The following is a 13,464-nucleotide window of genomic DNA, read 5'->3' as shown; positions in this document are numbered from 1 at the left end:
TAATATGGAGAACATTTGGAAAAGTTAAGGAGGTTTAAATTCAAAGTGACTGGCTGGCTACTTTGGGGTAGTAGAAAGGGGAAATGAGAGGGGTGTCTTTCTGTCTCAATCTGTGTGTTTGCACGTCCGTGTCGGTGCATTAGTTTATGTAAGTAGTGTAATCCATGCAACTATGCTAACGTTACAGCGCATGGTAGCTGGGGTTTATTATCGGTCCTTGTTGTACGGACATTTGAACATACGAGAACAGTAACCATGATGGCGTTTTGTCTTCATTGATTCGAAGGGTCTGTTGAAATACGTCAGGATGGCCGAGCGGTCTAAGGCGCTGCGTTCAGGTCGCAGTCTCCTCTGGAGGCGTGGGTTCGAATCCCACTTCTGACATTACATTTGGATTTCGTTGATTGTGATTATCTGTTCAAACTTTGTAATATGGAGAACATTTGGAAAAGGTAAGGAGGTTTAAACTCAAAGTGACTGGCTGGCTACTTTGGGGTAGTAGAAAGGGGAAATGAGAGGGGTGTTTTTCTGTCTCAATCTGTGTGTTTGCACGTCCGTGTCGGTGCATTAGTTTATGTAAGTAGTGTAATCCATGCAACTATGCTAACCATACAGCGCATTCAATTAAATTCGTTTCGTGTTGATTGATTCGAAGGGGTATGATGAATTTTGTCCGGATGGCCGAGCGGTCTAAGGCGCTGCGTTCAGGTCGCAGTCTCCACTGGAGGCTCGGGTTCGAATCCCAATGCTAACATTACATTTGGATTTCGTTGATTGTGATTATCTGTTCAAACTTTGTAATATGGAGAACATTTGGAAAAGTTAAGGAGGTTTAAATTCAAAGTGACTGGCTGGCTACTTTGGGGTAGTAGAAAGGGAAAATGAGAGGGGTGTCTTTCTGTCTCAATCTGTGTGTTTGCACGTCCGTGTCGGGGCATTAGTTTATGTAAGTAGTGTAATCCATGTAACTATGGTAGGGTTACAGTGCATGGTAGCTGGGGTTTATTATCGGTCCTTGTTTTACAGACATTTGAACATACGAGAGCAGTAACCATGATGGCGTTTTGTGTTGATTGATTCGAAGGGTATAATAAAATACGTCAGGATGGCCGAGCGGTCTAAGGCGCTGCGTTCAGGTCGCAGTCTCCTCTGGTGGCGTGGGTTCGAATGCCACTTCTGACATTACATTTGGATTTCGTTGATTGTGATTATCTGTTCAAACTTTGTAGTACGGAGAGCATTTGGAAAAGGTAAGGAGGTTTAAACTCAAAGTGACTGGCTGGCTACTTTGGGGTAGTAGAAAGGGGAAATGAGAGGGGTGTCTTTCTGTCTCAATCTGTGTGTTTGCACGTCCGTGTCGGTGCATTAGTTTATGTAAGTAGTGTAATCCATGCAACTATGGTAAGGTTACAGCGCATGGTAGCTGGGGTTTATTATCGGTCCTTGTTGTACGGACATTTGAACATACGAGAACAGTAACCATGATGGCGTTTTGGGTTCATTGATTCGAAGGGTCTGTTGAAATACGTCAGGATGGCCGAGCGGTCTAAGGTGCTGCGTTCAGGTCGCAGTCTCCTCTGGAGGCGTGGGTTCGAATCACACTTCTGACATTACATTTGGATTTCGTTGATTGTGATCATCTGTTCAAACTTTGTAATATGGAGAACATTTGGAAAAAGTAAGGAGGTTTAAACTTAAAGTGACTGGCTGGCTACTTTGGGGTAGTAGAAAGGGGAAATGAGAGGGGTGTCTTTCTGTCTCAATCTGTGTGTTTGCACGTCCGTGTCGGTGCATTAGTTTATGTAAGTAGTGTAATCCATGCAACTATGCTAACGTTACAGCGCATGGTAGCTGGGGTTTATTATCGGTCCTTGTTGTACGGACATTTGAACATACGAGAACAGTAACCATGATGGCGTTTTGTCTTCATTGATTCGAAGGGTCTGTTGAAATACGTCAGGATGGCCGAGCGGTCTAAGGCGCTGCGTTCAGGTCGCAGTCTCCTCTGGAGGCGTGGGTTCGAATCCCACTTCTGACATTACATTTGGATTTCGTTGATTGTGATTATCTGTTCAAACTTTGTAATATGGAGAACATTTGGAAAAGGTAAGGAGGTTTTAACTCAAAGTGACTGGCTGGCTACTTTGGGGTAGTAGAAAGGGGAAATGAGAGGGGTGTTTTTCTGTCTCAATCTGTGTGTTTGCACGTCCGTGTCGGTGCATTAGTTTACGTAAGTAGTGTAATCCATGCAACTATGCTAACGTTACAGCGCATTCAATTAAATTCGTTTCGTGTTGATTGATTCGAAGGGGTATGATGAATTTCGTCCGGATGGCCGAGCGGTCTAAGGCGCTGCGTTCAGGTCGCAGTCTCCACTGGAGGCTCGGGTTCGAATCCCACTTCTAACATTACATTTGGATTTCGTTGATTGTGATTATCTGTTCAAACTTTGTAATATGGAGAACATTTGGAAAAGTTAAGGAGGTTTAAATTCATTGTGACTGGCTGGCTACTTTGGGGTAGTAGAAAGGGAAAATGAGAGGGGTGTCTTTCTGTCTCGATCTGTGTGTTTGCACGTCCGTGTCGGGGCATTAGTTTATGTAAGTAGTGTAATCCATGTAACTATGGTAGGGTTACAGTGCATGGTAGCTGGGGTTTATTATCGGTCCTTGTTTTACAGACATTTGAACATACGAGAGCAGTAACCATGATGGCGTTTTGTGTTGATTGATTCGAAGGGTCTAATAAAATACGTCAGGATGGCCGAGCGGTCTAAGGCGCTGCGTTCAGGTCGTAGTCTCCTCTGGTGGCGTGGGTTCGAATGCCACCACTGACATTACATTTGGATTTCGTTGATTGTGATTATCTGTTCAAACTTTGTAATATGGAGAACATTTGGAAAAGGTAAGGAGGTTTAAACTCAAAGTGACTGGCTGGCTACTTTGGGGTAGTAGAAAGGGGTAATGAGAGGGGTGTCTTTCTGTGTGTTTGTACGTCCGTGTCGGTGCATTAGTTTACGTAAGTAGTGTAATCCATGCAACTATGCTAACGTTACGGCGCATGGTAGCTGGGGTTTATTATCGGTCCTTGTTGTACGGACATTTGAACATACGAGAACAGTAACCATGATGGCGTTTTGTGTTCATTGATTCGAAGGGTCTGTTGAAATACGTCAGGATTGCCGAGCGGTCTAAGGCGCTGCGTTCAGGTCGCAGTCTCCTCTGGAGGCCCGGGTTCGAATCCCACTTCTGACATTACATTTGGATTTCGTTGATTGTGATTATCTGTTCAAACTTTGTAATATGGAGAACATTTGGAAAAAGTAAGGAGGTTTAAACTCAAAGTGACTGGCTGGCTACTTTGGGGTAGTAGAAAGGGGAAATGAGAGGGGTGTCTTTCTGTCTCAATCTGTGTGTTTGCACGTCCGTGTCGGTGCATTAGTTTATGTAAGTAGTGTAATCCATGCAACTATGCTAGCGTTACAGCGCATGGTAGCTGGGGTTTATTATCGGTCCTTGTTGTACGGACATTTGAACATACGAGAACAGTAACCATGATGGCGTTTTGTCTTCATTGATTCGAAGGGTCTGTTAAAATACGTCAGGATGGCCGAGCGGTCTAAGGCGCTGCGTTCAGGTCGCAGTCTCCTCTGGAGGCGTGGCTTCGAATCCCACTTCTGACATTACATTTGGATTTCGTTGATTGTGATTATCTGTTCAAACTTTGTAATATGGAGAACATTTGGAAAAGGTAAGGAGGTTTAAACTCAAAGTGACTGGCTGGCTACTTTGGGGTAGTAGAAAGGGGAAATGAGAGGGGTGTCTTTCTGTCTCAATCTGTGTGTTTGCACGTCCGTGTCGGTGCATTAGTTTACGTAAGTAGTGTAATCCATGCAACTATGTTAACGTAACAGCGCATTAAATTAAATTCGTTTCGTGTTGATTGATTCGAAGGGGTATGATGAATTTCGTCCGGATGGCCGAGCGGTCTAAGGTGCTGCGTTCAGGTCGCAGTCTCCACTGGAGGCTCGGGTTCGAATCCCACTTCTAACATTACATTTGGATTTCGTTGATTGTGATTATCTGTTCAAACTTTGTAATATGGAGAACATTTGGAAAAGTTAAGGAGGTTTAAATTCAAAGTGACTGGCTGGCTACTTTGGGGTAGTAGAAAGGGAAAATGAGAGGGGTGTCTTTCTGTCTCAATCTGTGTGTTTGCACGTCCGTGTCGGGGCATTAGTTTATGTAAGTAGTGTAATCCATGCAACTATGGTAAGGTTACAGCGCATGGTAGCTGGGGTTTATTATCGGTCCTTGTTGTATGGACATTTGAACATACGAGAACAGTAACCATGATGGCGATTTGTGTTCATTGATTCGAAGGGTGTTGTTGAAATACGTCAAGAGGGCCGAGCGGTCTAAGGTGCTGCGTTCAGGTCGCAGTCTCCGCTGGAGGCGTGGGTTCGTATCCCACTTCTGACATTACATTTGGATTTCGTTGATTGTGATTATCTGTTCAAACTTTGTAATATGGAGAACATTTGGAAAAGGTAAGGAGGTTTAAACTCAAAGTGACTGGCTGGCTACTTTGGGGTAGTAGAAAGGGGTAATGAGAGGGGTGTCTTTCTGTGTGTTTGCACGTCCGTGTCGGTGCATTAGTTTATGTAAGTAGTGTAATCCATGCAACTATGCTAACGTTACAGCGCATGGTTGCTGGGGTTTATTATCGGTCCTTGTTGTACGGACATTTGAACATACGAGAACAGTAACCATGATGGCGTTTTGTCTTCATTGATTCGAAGGGTCTGTTGAAAGACGTCAGGATGGCCGAGCGGTCTAAGGCGCTGCGTCCAGGTCGCAGTCTCCTCTGGTGGCGTGGGTTCGAATGCCACTTCTGACATTACATTTGGATTTCGTTGATTGTGATTATCTGTTCAAACTTTGTAATACGGAGAACATTTGGAAAAGGTAAGGAGGTTTAAACTCAAAGTGACTGGCTGGCTACTTTGGGGTAGTAGAAAGGGGAAATGAGAGGGGTGTCTTTCTGTCTCAATCTGTGTGTTTGCACGTCCGTGTCGGTGCATTAGTTTATGTAAGTAGTGTAAAACATGCAACTATGCTAACGTTACAGCGCATGGTAGCTGGGGTTTATTATCGGTCCTTGTTGTACGGACATTTGAACATACGAGAACAGTAACCATGATGGCGTTTTGTCTTGATTGATTCGAAGGGTCTGTTGAACTACGTCAGGATGGCCGAGTGGTCTAAGACGCTGCGTTCAGGTCGCAGTCTCCTCTGGAGGCGTGGGTTCGAATCCCACTTCTGACAGTACATTTGGATTTCGGTGATTGTGATTATCTGTTCAAACTTTGTAATATGGAGAACATTTGGAAAAGGTAAGGAGGTTTAAACTCAAAGTGACTGGCTGGCTACTTTGGGGTAGTTGAAAGGGGAAATGAGAGGGGTGTCTTTCTGTCTCAATCTGTGTGTTTGCACGTCCGTGTCGGTGCATTAGTTTATGTAAGTAGTGTAATCCATGCAACTATGCTAACGTTACAGCGCATTAAATTAAATTCGTTTCGTGTTGATTGATTCGAAGGGGTATGATGAATTTCGTCAGGATGGCCGAGCGGTCTAAGGCGCTGCGTTCAGGTCGCAGTCTCCACTGGAGGCTTGGGTTCGAATCCCACTTCTGACATTACATTTGGATTTCGTTGATTGTGATTATCTGTTCAAACTTTGTAATATGGAGAACATTTGGAAAATGTAAGGAGGTTTAAGCTCAAAGTGACTGGCTGGCTACTTTGGGGTAGTAGAAAGGGGAAATGAGAGGGGTGTCTTTCTGTGTGTTTGCACGTCCGTGTCGGTGCATTAGTTTATGTAAGTAGTGTAATCCATGCAACTATGCTAACGTTACAGCGCATGGTTGCTGGGGTTTATTATCGGTCCTTGTTGTACGGACATTTGAACATACGAGAACAGTAACCATGATGGCGTTTTGTCTTCATTTCTGTGTGTTTGCACGTCCGTGTCGGTGCATTAGTTTATGTAAGTAGTGTAAAACATGCAACTATGCTAACGTTACAGCGCATGGTAGCTGGGGTTTATTATCGGTCCTTGTTGTACGGACATTTGAACATACGAGAACAGTAACCATGATGGCGTTTTGTCTTGATTGATTCGAAGGGTCTGTTGAACTACGTCAGGATGGCCGAGTGGTCTAAGACGCTGCGTTCAGGTCGCAGTCTCCTCTGGAGGCGTGGGTTCGAATCCCACTTCTGACAGTACATTTGGATTTCGGTGATTGTGATTATCTGTTCAAACTTTGTAATATGGAGAACATTTGGAAAAGGTAAGGAGGTTTAAACTCAAAGTGACTGGCTGGCTACGGTGGGGTAGTGGAAATGGGTAATGAGAGGGGTGTCTTTCTGTCTCAATCTTTGTGTGCACGTCCGTGTCTGTGCATTAGTTTATGTAAGTAGTGTAATCCATGTAACTATGGTAACGATACAGCTCATTAAATTAAATTCGCCGAGCGGTCTAAGGCGCTGCGTTCAGGTCGAAGTCTCCTCTGGAGGCCTGGGTTCGTATCCCACTTCTGACATTACATTTGGATTTCGTTGATTGTGATTATCTGTTCAAACTTTGTAATATGGAGAACATTTGGAAAAGGTAAGGAGGTTTAAACTCAAAGTGACTGGCTGGCTACTTTGGGGTAGTAGAAAGGGGTAATGAGAGGGGTGTCTTTCTGTGTGTTTGCACGTCCGTGTCGGTGCATTAGTTTATGTAAGTAGTGTAATCCATGCAACTATGCTAACGTTACAGCGCATGGTAGCTGGGGTTTATTATCGGTCCTTGTTGTACGGACATTTGAACACACGAGAACAGTAACCATGATGGCGTTTTGTGTTCATTGATTCGAAGGGTCTGTTGAAATATGTCAGGATGGCCGAGCGGTCTAAGGCGCTGCGTTCAGGTCGCAGTCTCCTCTGGAGGCGTGGGTTCGAATCCCACTTCTGACATTACATTTGGATTTTGTTGATTGTGATTATCTGTTCAAACTTTGTAATATGGAGAACATTTGGAAAAGGTAAGGAGGTTTCTTTGTGTGCACGTCCATTTCGGTGCATTAGTTTATGTAAGTAGTGTAATCCATGCAACTATGGTAAGGTTACAGCGCATGGTAGCTGGGGTTTATTATCGGTCCTTGTTGTACGGACATTTGAACATACGAGAACAGTAACCATGATGGCGTTTTGTGTTCATTGATTCGAAGGGTCTGTTGAAATACGTCAGGATGGCCGAGCGGTCCAAGGCGCTGCGTTCAGGTCGCAGTCTCCTCTGGAGGTGCGGGTTCGAATCCCACTTCTGACATTACATTTGGATTTCGTTGATTGTGATTATCTGTTCAAACTTTGTAATATGGAGAACATTTGGAAAAAGTAAGGAGGTTTAAACTCACAGTGACTGGCTTGCTACTTTGGGGTAGTAGAAAGGGGAAATGAGAGGGGTGTCTTTCTGTCTCAATCTGTGTGTTTGCACGTCCGTGTCGGTGCATTAGTTTATGTAAGTAGTGTAATCCATGCAACTATGCTAACGTTACAGCGCATGTTAGCTGGGGTTTATTATCGGTCCTTGTTGTACGGACATTTGAACATACGAGAACAGTAACCATGGTGGCGTTTTGTCTTCATTGATTCGAAGGATCCGTTGAAATACGTCAGGATGGCCGAGCGGTCCAAGGCGCTGCGTTCAGGTCGCAGTCTCCTCTGGAGGCGTGGGTTCGAATCCCACTTCTGACATTACATTTGGATTTCGTTGATTGTGATTATCTGTTCAAACTTTGTAATATGGAGAACATTTGGAAAATGTAAGGAGGTTTAAGCTCAAAGTGACTGGCTGGCTACTTTGGGGTAGTAGAAAGGGGAAATGAGAGGGGTGTTTTTCTGTCTCAATCTGTGTGTTTGCACGTCCGTGTCGGTGCATTAGTTTATGTAAGTAGTGTAATCCATGCAACTATGCTAACGTTACAGCGCCTTAAATTAAATTTGTTTCGTGTTGATTGATTCGAAGGGGTATGATGAATTTCGTCAGGATGGCCGAGCGGTCTAAGGCGCTGCTTTCAGGTCGCAGTCTCCACTGGAGGCTTGGGTTCGAATCCCACTTCTAACATTACATTTGGATTTCGTTGATTGTGATTATCTGTTCAAACTTTGTAATATGGAGAACAATTGGAAAAGTTAAGGAGGTTTAAATTCAAAGTGACTCGCTGGCTACTTTGGGGTAGTAGAAAGGGAAAATGAGAGGGGTGTCTTTCTGTCTCAATCTGTGTGTTTGCACGTCCGTGTCGGGGCATTAGTTTATGTAAGTAGTGTAATCCATGTAACCATGGTAGGGTTACAGTGCATGGTAGCTGGGGTTTATTATCGGTCCTTGTTTTACAGACATTTGAACACACGAGAGCAGTAACCATGATGGCGTTTTGTTTTGATTGATTCGAAGGGTCTAATAAAATACGTCAGGATGGCCGAGCGGTCTAAGGCGCTGCGTTCAGGTCGCAGTCTCCTCTGGTGGCGTGGGTTCGAATGCCACTTCTGACATTACATTTGGATTTCGTTGATTGTGATTATCTGTTCAAACTTTGTAATACGGAGAACATTTGGAAAAGGTAAGGAGGTTTAAACTCAAAGTGACTGGCTGGCTACTTTGGGGTAGTAGAAAGGGGAAATGAGAGGGGTGTCTTTCTGTCTCAATCTGTGTGTTTGCACGTCCGTGTCGGTGCATTAGTTTATGTAAGTAGTGTAATCCATGCAACTATGCTAACGTTACAGCGCATGGTAGCTGGGGTTTATTATCGGTCCTTGTTGTACGGATATTTGAACATACGAGAACAGTAACCATGATGGCGATTTGTGTTCATTGATTCGAAGGGTTTTGTGGTAATACGTCAGGATGGCCCAGCGGTCTAAGGCGCTGCGTTCAGGTCGCAGTCTCTTCTGGAGGCGTCGGTTCGAATCTCATTTTTGACATTACATTTGGATTTCGTTGATTGTGATTATCGGTTCAAACTTTGTAATATGGAGAACATTTGGAAAAGGTTGATGGAAATGGGTAATGAGAGGGGTGTCTTTCTGTATCAATCTTTGTGTGCACGTCCGTGCATTAGTTTATGTAAGTAGTGTAATCCATGTAACTATGGTAACGTTACAGCGCATGGTAGCTGGGGTTTATTATCGGTCCTTGTTTTACAGACATTTGAACATACGAGAGCAGTAACCATGATGGCGTTTTGTGTTGATTGATTCAAAGGGGTCGGATGAAATTTGTCAGGATGGCCGAGCGGTCTGAGGCGCTGCGTTCAGGTCGCAGTCTCCACTGGAGGCGTGGGTTTGAATCCCACTTCTGACACTACATTATGATCTTGTTGATTGTGATTATCTGTTCAAACTTTGTAATATGGAGAACATTTGGAAAGGTAAGGAGATTTAAACTCAAAGTGACTGGCTGGCTACGGTGGGGTAGTGGAAATGGGTAATGAGAGGGGTGTCTTTCTGTCTCAATCTTTGTGTGCACGTCCGTGTCTGTGCATTAGTTTATGTAAGTAGTGTAATCCATGTAACTATGGTAACGATACAGCTCATTAAATTAAATTCGCCGAGCGGTCTAAGGCGCTGCGTTCAGGTCGAAGTCTCCTCTGGAGGCCTGGGTTCGAATCCCACTTCTGACATTACATTTGGATTTCGTTGATTTTGATTATCTGTTCAAAGTTTGTAATATGGAGAACATTTGGAAAAGTTAAGGAGGTTTAAATTCAAAGTGACTGGCTGGCTACTTTGGGGTAGTAGAAAGGGAAAATGAGAGGGGTGTCTTTCTGCCTCAATCTGTGTGTTTGCACGTCCGTGTCGGGGCATTAGTTTATGTAAGTAGTGTAATCCATGTAACTATGGTAAGGTTACAGCGCATGGTAGCTGGGGTTTATTATCGGTCCTTGTTGTACGGACATTTGAACACACGAGAACAGTAACCATGATGGCGTTTTGTGTTCATTGATTCGAAGGGTCTGTTGAAATATGTCAGGATGGCCGAGCGGTCTAAGGCGCTGCGTTCAGGTCGCAGTCTCCTCTGGAGGCGTGGGTTCGAATCCCACTTCTGACATTACATTTGGATTTTGTTGATTGTGATTATCTGTTCAAACTTTGTAATATGGAGAACATTTGGAAAAGGTAAGGAGGTTTCTTTGTGTGCACGTCCATTTCGGTGCATTAGTTTATGTAAGTAGTGTAATCCATGCAACTATGGTAAGGTTACAGCGCATGGTAGCTGGGGTTTATTATCGGTCCTTGTTGTACGGACATTTGAACATACGAGAACAGTAACCATGATGGCGTTTTGTGTTCATTGATTCGAAGGGTCTGTTGAAATACGTCAGGATGGCCGAGCGGTCCAAGGCGCTGCGTTCAGGTCGCAGTCTCCTCTGGAGGTGCGGGTTCGAATCCCACTTCTGACATTACATTTGGATTTCGTTGATTGTGATTATCTGTTCAAACTTTGTAATATGGAGAACATTTGGAAAAAGTAAGGAGGTTTAAACTCACAGTGACTGGCTTGCTACTTTGGGGTAGTAGAAAGGGGAAATGAGAGGGGTGTCTTTCTGTCTCAATCTGTGTGTTTGCACGTCCGTGTCGGTGCATTAGTTTATGTAAGTAGTGTAATCCATGCAACTATGCTAACGTTACAGCGCATGTTAGCTGGGGTTTATTATCGGTCCTTGTTGTACGGACATTTGAACATACGAGAACAGTAACCATGGTGGCGTTTTGTCTTCATTGATTCGAAGGATCCGTTGAAATACGTCAGGATGGCCGAGCGGTCCAAGGCGCTGCGTTCAGGTCGCAGTCTCCTCTGGAGGCGTGGGTTCGAATCCCACTTCTGACATTACATTTGGATTTCGTTGATTGTGATTATCTGTTCAAACTTTGTAATATGGAGAACATTTGGAAAATGTAAGGAGGTTTAAGCTCAAAGTGACTGGCTGGCTACTTTGGGGTAGTAGAAAGGGGAAATGAGAGGGGTGTTTTTCTGTCTCAATCTGTGTGTTTGCACGTCCGTGTCGGTGCATTAGTTTATGTAAGTAGTGTAATCCATGCAACTATGCTAACGTTACAGCGCCTTAAATTAAATTTGTTTCGTGTTGATTGATTCGAAGGGGTATGATGAATTTCGTCAGGATGGCCGAGCGGTCTAAGGCGCTGCTTTCAGGTCGCAGTCTCCACTGGAGGCTTGGGTTCGAATCCCACTTCTAACATTACATTTGGATTTCGTTGATTGTGATTATCTGTTCAAACTTTGTAATATGGAGAACAATTGGAAAAGTTAAGGAGGTTTAAATTCAAAGTGACTCGCTGGCTACTTTGGGGTAGTAGAAAGGGAAAATGAGAGGGGTGTCTTTCTGTCTCAATCTGTGTGTTTGCACGTCCGTGTCGGGGCATTAGTTTATGTAAGTAGTGTAATCCATGTAACCATGGTAGGGTTACAGTGCATGGTAGCTGGGGTTTATTATCGGTCCTTGTTTTACAGACATTTGAACACACGAGAGCAGTAACCATGATGGCGTTTTGTTTTGATTGATTCGAAGGGTCTAATAAAATACGTCAGGATGGCCGAGCGGTCTAAGGCGCTGCGTTCAGGTCGCAGTCTCCTCTGGTGGCGTGGGTTCGAATGCCACTTCTGACATTACATTTGGATTTCGTTGATTGTGATTATCTGTTCAAACTTTGTAATACGGAGAACATTTGGAAAAGGTAAGGAGGTTTAAACTCAAAGTGACTGGCTGGCTACTTTGGGGTAGTAGAAAGGGGAAATGAGAGGGGTGTCTTTCTGTCTCAATCTGTGTGTTTGCACGTCCGTGTCGGTGCATTAGTTTATGTAAGTAGTGTAATCCATGCAACTATGCTAACGTTACAGCGCATGGTAGCTGGGGTTTATTATCGGTCCTTGTTGTACGGATATTTGAACATACGAGAACAGTAACCATGATGGCGATTTGTGTTCATTGATTCGAAGGGTTTTGTGGTAATACGTCAGGATGGCCCAGCGGTCTAAGGCGCTGCGTTCAGGTCGCAGTCTCTTCTGGAGGCGTCGGTTCGAATCTCATTTTTGACATTACATTTGGATTTCGTTGATTGTGATTATCGGTTCAAACTTTGTAATATGGAGAACATTTGGAAAAGGTTGATGGAAATGGGTAATGAGAGGGGTGTCTTTCTGTATCAATCTTTGTGTGCACGTCCGTGCATTAGTTTATGTAAGTAGTGTAATCCATGTAACTATGGTAACGTTACAGCGCATGGTAGCTGGGGTTTATTATCGGTCCTTGTTTTACAGACATTTGAACATACGAGAGCAGTAACCATGATGGCGTTTTGTGTTGATTGATTCAAAGGGGTCGGATGAAATTTGTCAGGATGGCCGAGCGGTCTGAGGCGCTGCGTTCAGGTCGCAGTCTCCACTGGAGGCGTGGGTTTGAATCCCACTTCTGACACTACATTATGATCTTGTTGATTGTGATTATCTGTTCAAACTTTGTAATATGGAGAACATTTGGAAAGGTAAGGAGATTTAAACTCAAAGTGACTGGCTGGCTACGGTGGGGTAGTGGAAATGGGTAATGAGAGGGGTGTCTTTCTGTCTCAATCTTTGTGTGCACGTCCGTGTCTGTGCATTAGTTTATGTAAGTAGTGTAATCCATGTAACTATGGTAACGATACAGCTCATTAAATTAAATTCGCCGAGCGGTCTAAGGCGCTGCGTTCAGGTCGAAGTCTCCTCTGGAGGCCTGGGTTCGAATCCCACTTCTGACATTACATTTGGATTTCGTTGATTTTGATTATCTGTTCAAAGTTTGTAATATGGAGAACATTTGGAAAAGTTAAGGAGGTTTAAATTCAAAGTGACTGGCTGGCTACTTTGGGGTAGTAGAAAGGGAAAATGAGAGGGGTGTCTTTCTGCCTCAATCTGTGTGTTTGCACGTCCGTGTCGGGGCATTAGTTTATGTAAGTAGTGTAATCCATGTAACTATGGTAAGGTTACAGCGCATGGTAGCTGGGGTTTATTATCGGTCCTTGTTGTACGGACATTTGAACATACGAGAACAGTAACCATGATGGCGTTTTGTGTTCATTGATTCGAAGAGTCTGTTGCAATACGTCAGGATGGTCGAGCGGTCTAAGGCGCTGCGTTCAGGTCGCAGTCTCCTCTGGAGGCGTGGGTTCGAATCCCACTTCTGACAATACATTTGGATTTCGTTGATTGTGATTATCTGTTCAAACTTTGTAATATGGAGAACATTTGGAAAAGGTAAGGAGATTTAAACTCAAAGTGACTGGCTGGCTACTTTGGGGTAGTAGAAAGGGGAAATGCGAGTGGTGTCTTTCTGTCTCAATCTGTGTGTTTGCACGTCCGTGTC

At 44.1% G+C, this 13,464-nt stretch overlaps 9 non-coding genes across 9 annotated transcripts; all 9 read left to right on the top strand.

Moving 5' to 3' along the window:
- Window positions 1-301: 301 nt before the first annotated feature.
- On the top strand, window positions 302-384 carry trnal-cag (transfer RNA leucine (anticodon CAG)). Its single transcript has one exon. It is a non-coding gene; the product is annotated as a tRNA-Leu (tRNA).
- A 1,571-nt stretch (window positions 385-1,955) lies between these two features.
- trnal-cag (transfer RNA leucine (anticodon CAG)) lies at window positions 1,956-2,038 on the top strand. The gene has a single exon. It is a non-coding gene; the product is annotated as a tRNA-Leu (tRNA).
- A 3,206-nt stretch (window positions 2,039-5,244) lies between these two features.
- On the top strand, window positions 5,245-5,327 carry trnal-cag (transfer RNA leucine (anticodon CAG)). Its single transcript has one exon. It is a non-coding gene; the product is annotated as a tRNA-Leu (tRNA).
- Window positions 5,328-6,200: 873 nt separating this feature from the next.
- Window positions 6,201-6,283, top strand: trnal-cag (transfer RNA leucine (anticodon CAG)). The gene has a single exon. It is a non-coding gene; the product is annotated as a tRNA-Leu (tRNA).
- Window positions 6,284-6,938: 655 nt separating this feature from the next.
- Window positions 6,939-7,021, top strand: trnal-cag (transfer RNA leucine (anticodon CAG)). The gene has a single exon. It is a non-coding gene; the product is annotated as a tRNA-Leu (tRNA).
- A 697-nt stretch (window positions 7,022-7,718) lies between these two features.
- trnal-cag (transfer RNA leucine (anticodon CAG)) lies at window positions 7,719-7,801 on the top strand. The gene has a single exon. It is a non-coding gene; the product is annotated as a tRNA-Leu (tRNA).
- Window positions 7,802-10,071: 2,270 nt separating this feature from the next.
- trnal-cag (transfer RNA leucine (anticodon CAG)) lies at window positions 10,072-10,154 on the top strand. The gene has a single exon. It is a non-coding gene; the product is annotated as a tRNA-Leu (tRNA).
- Window positions 10,155-10,851: 697 nt separating this feature from the next.
- trnal-cag (transfer RNA leucine (anticodon CAG)) lies at window positions 10,852-10,934 on the top strand. Its single transcript has one exon. It is a non-coding gene; the product is annotated as a tRNA-Leu (tRNA).
- A 2,270-nt stretch (window positions 10,935-13,204) lies between these two features.
- trnal-cag (transfer RNA leucine (anticodon CAG)) lies at window positions 13,205-13,287 on the top strand. The gene has a single exon. It is a non-coding gene; the product is annotated as a tRNA-Leu (tRNA).
- The last annotated feature ends 177 nt before the right edge of the window (window positions 13,288-13,464 follow it).

The sequence above is a fragment of the Gadus morhua genome, chromosome 2, assembly GCF_902167405.1.
Source record: "Gadus morhua chromosome 2, gadMor3.0, whole genome shotgun sequence".
Classification (NCBI taxonomy): Eukaryota; Metazoa; Chordata; class Actinopteri; order Gadiformes; family Gadidae; genus Gadus; species Gadus morhua.
Note: the sequence above shows the minus strand (reverse complement) of the source record. Positions and strands in the feature narration are given on the sequence as shown.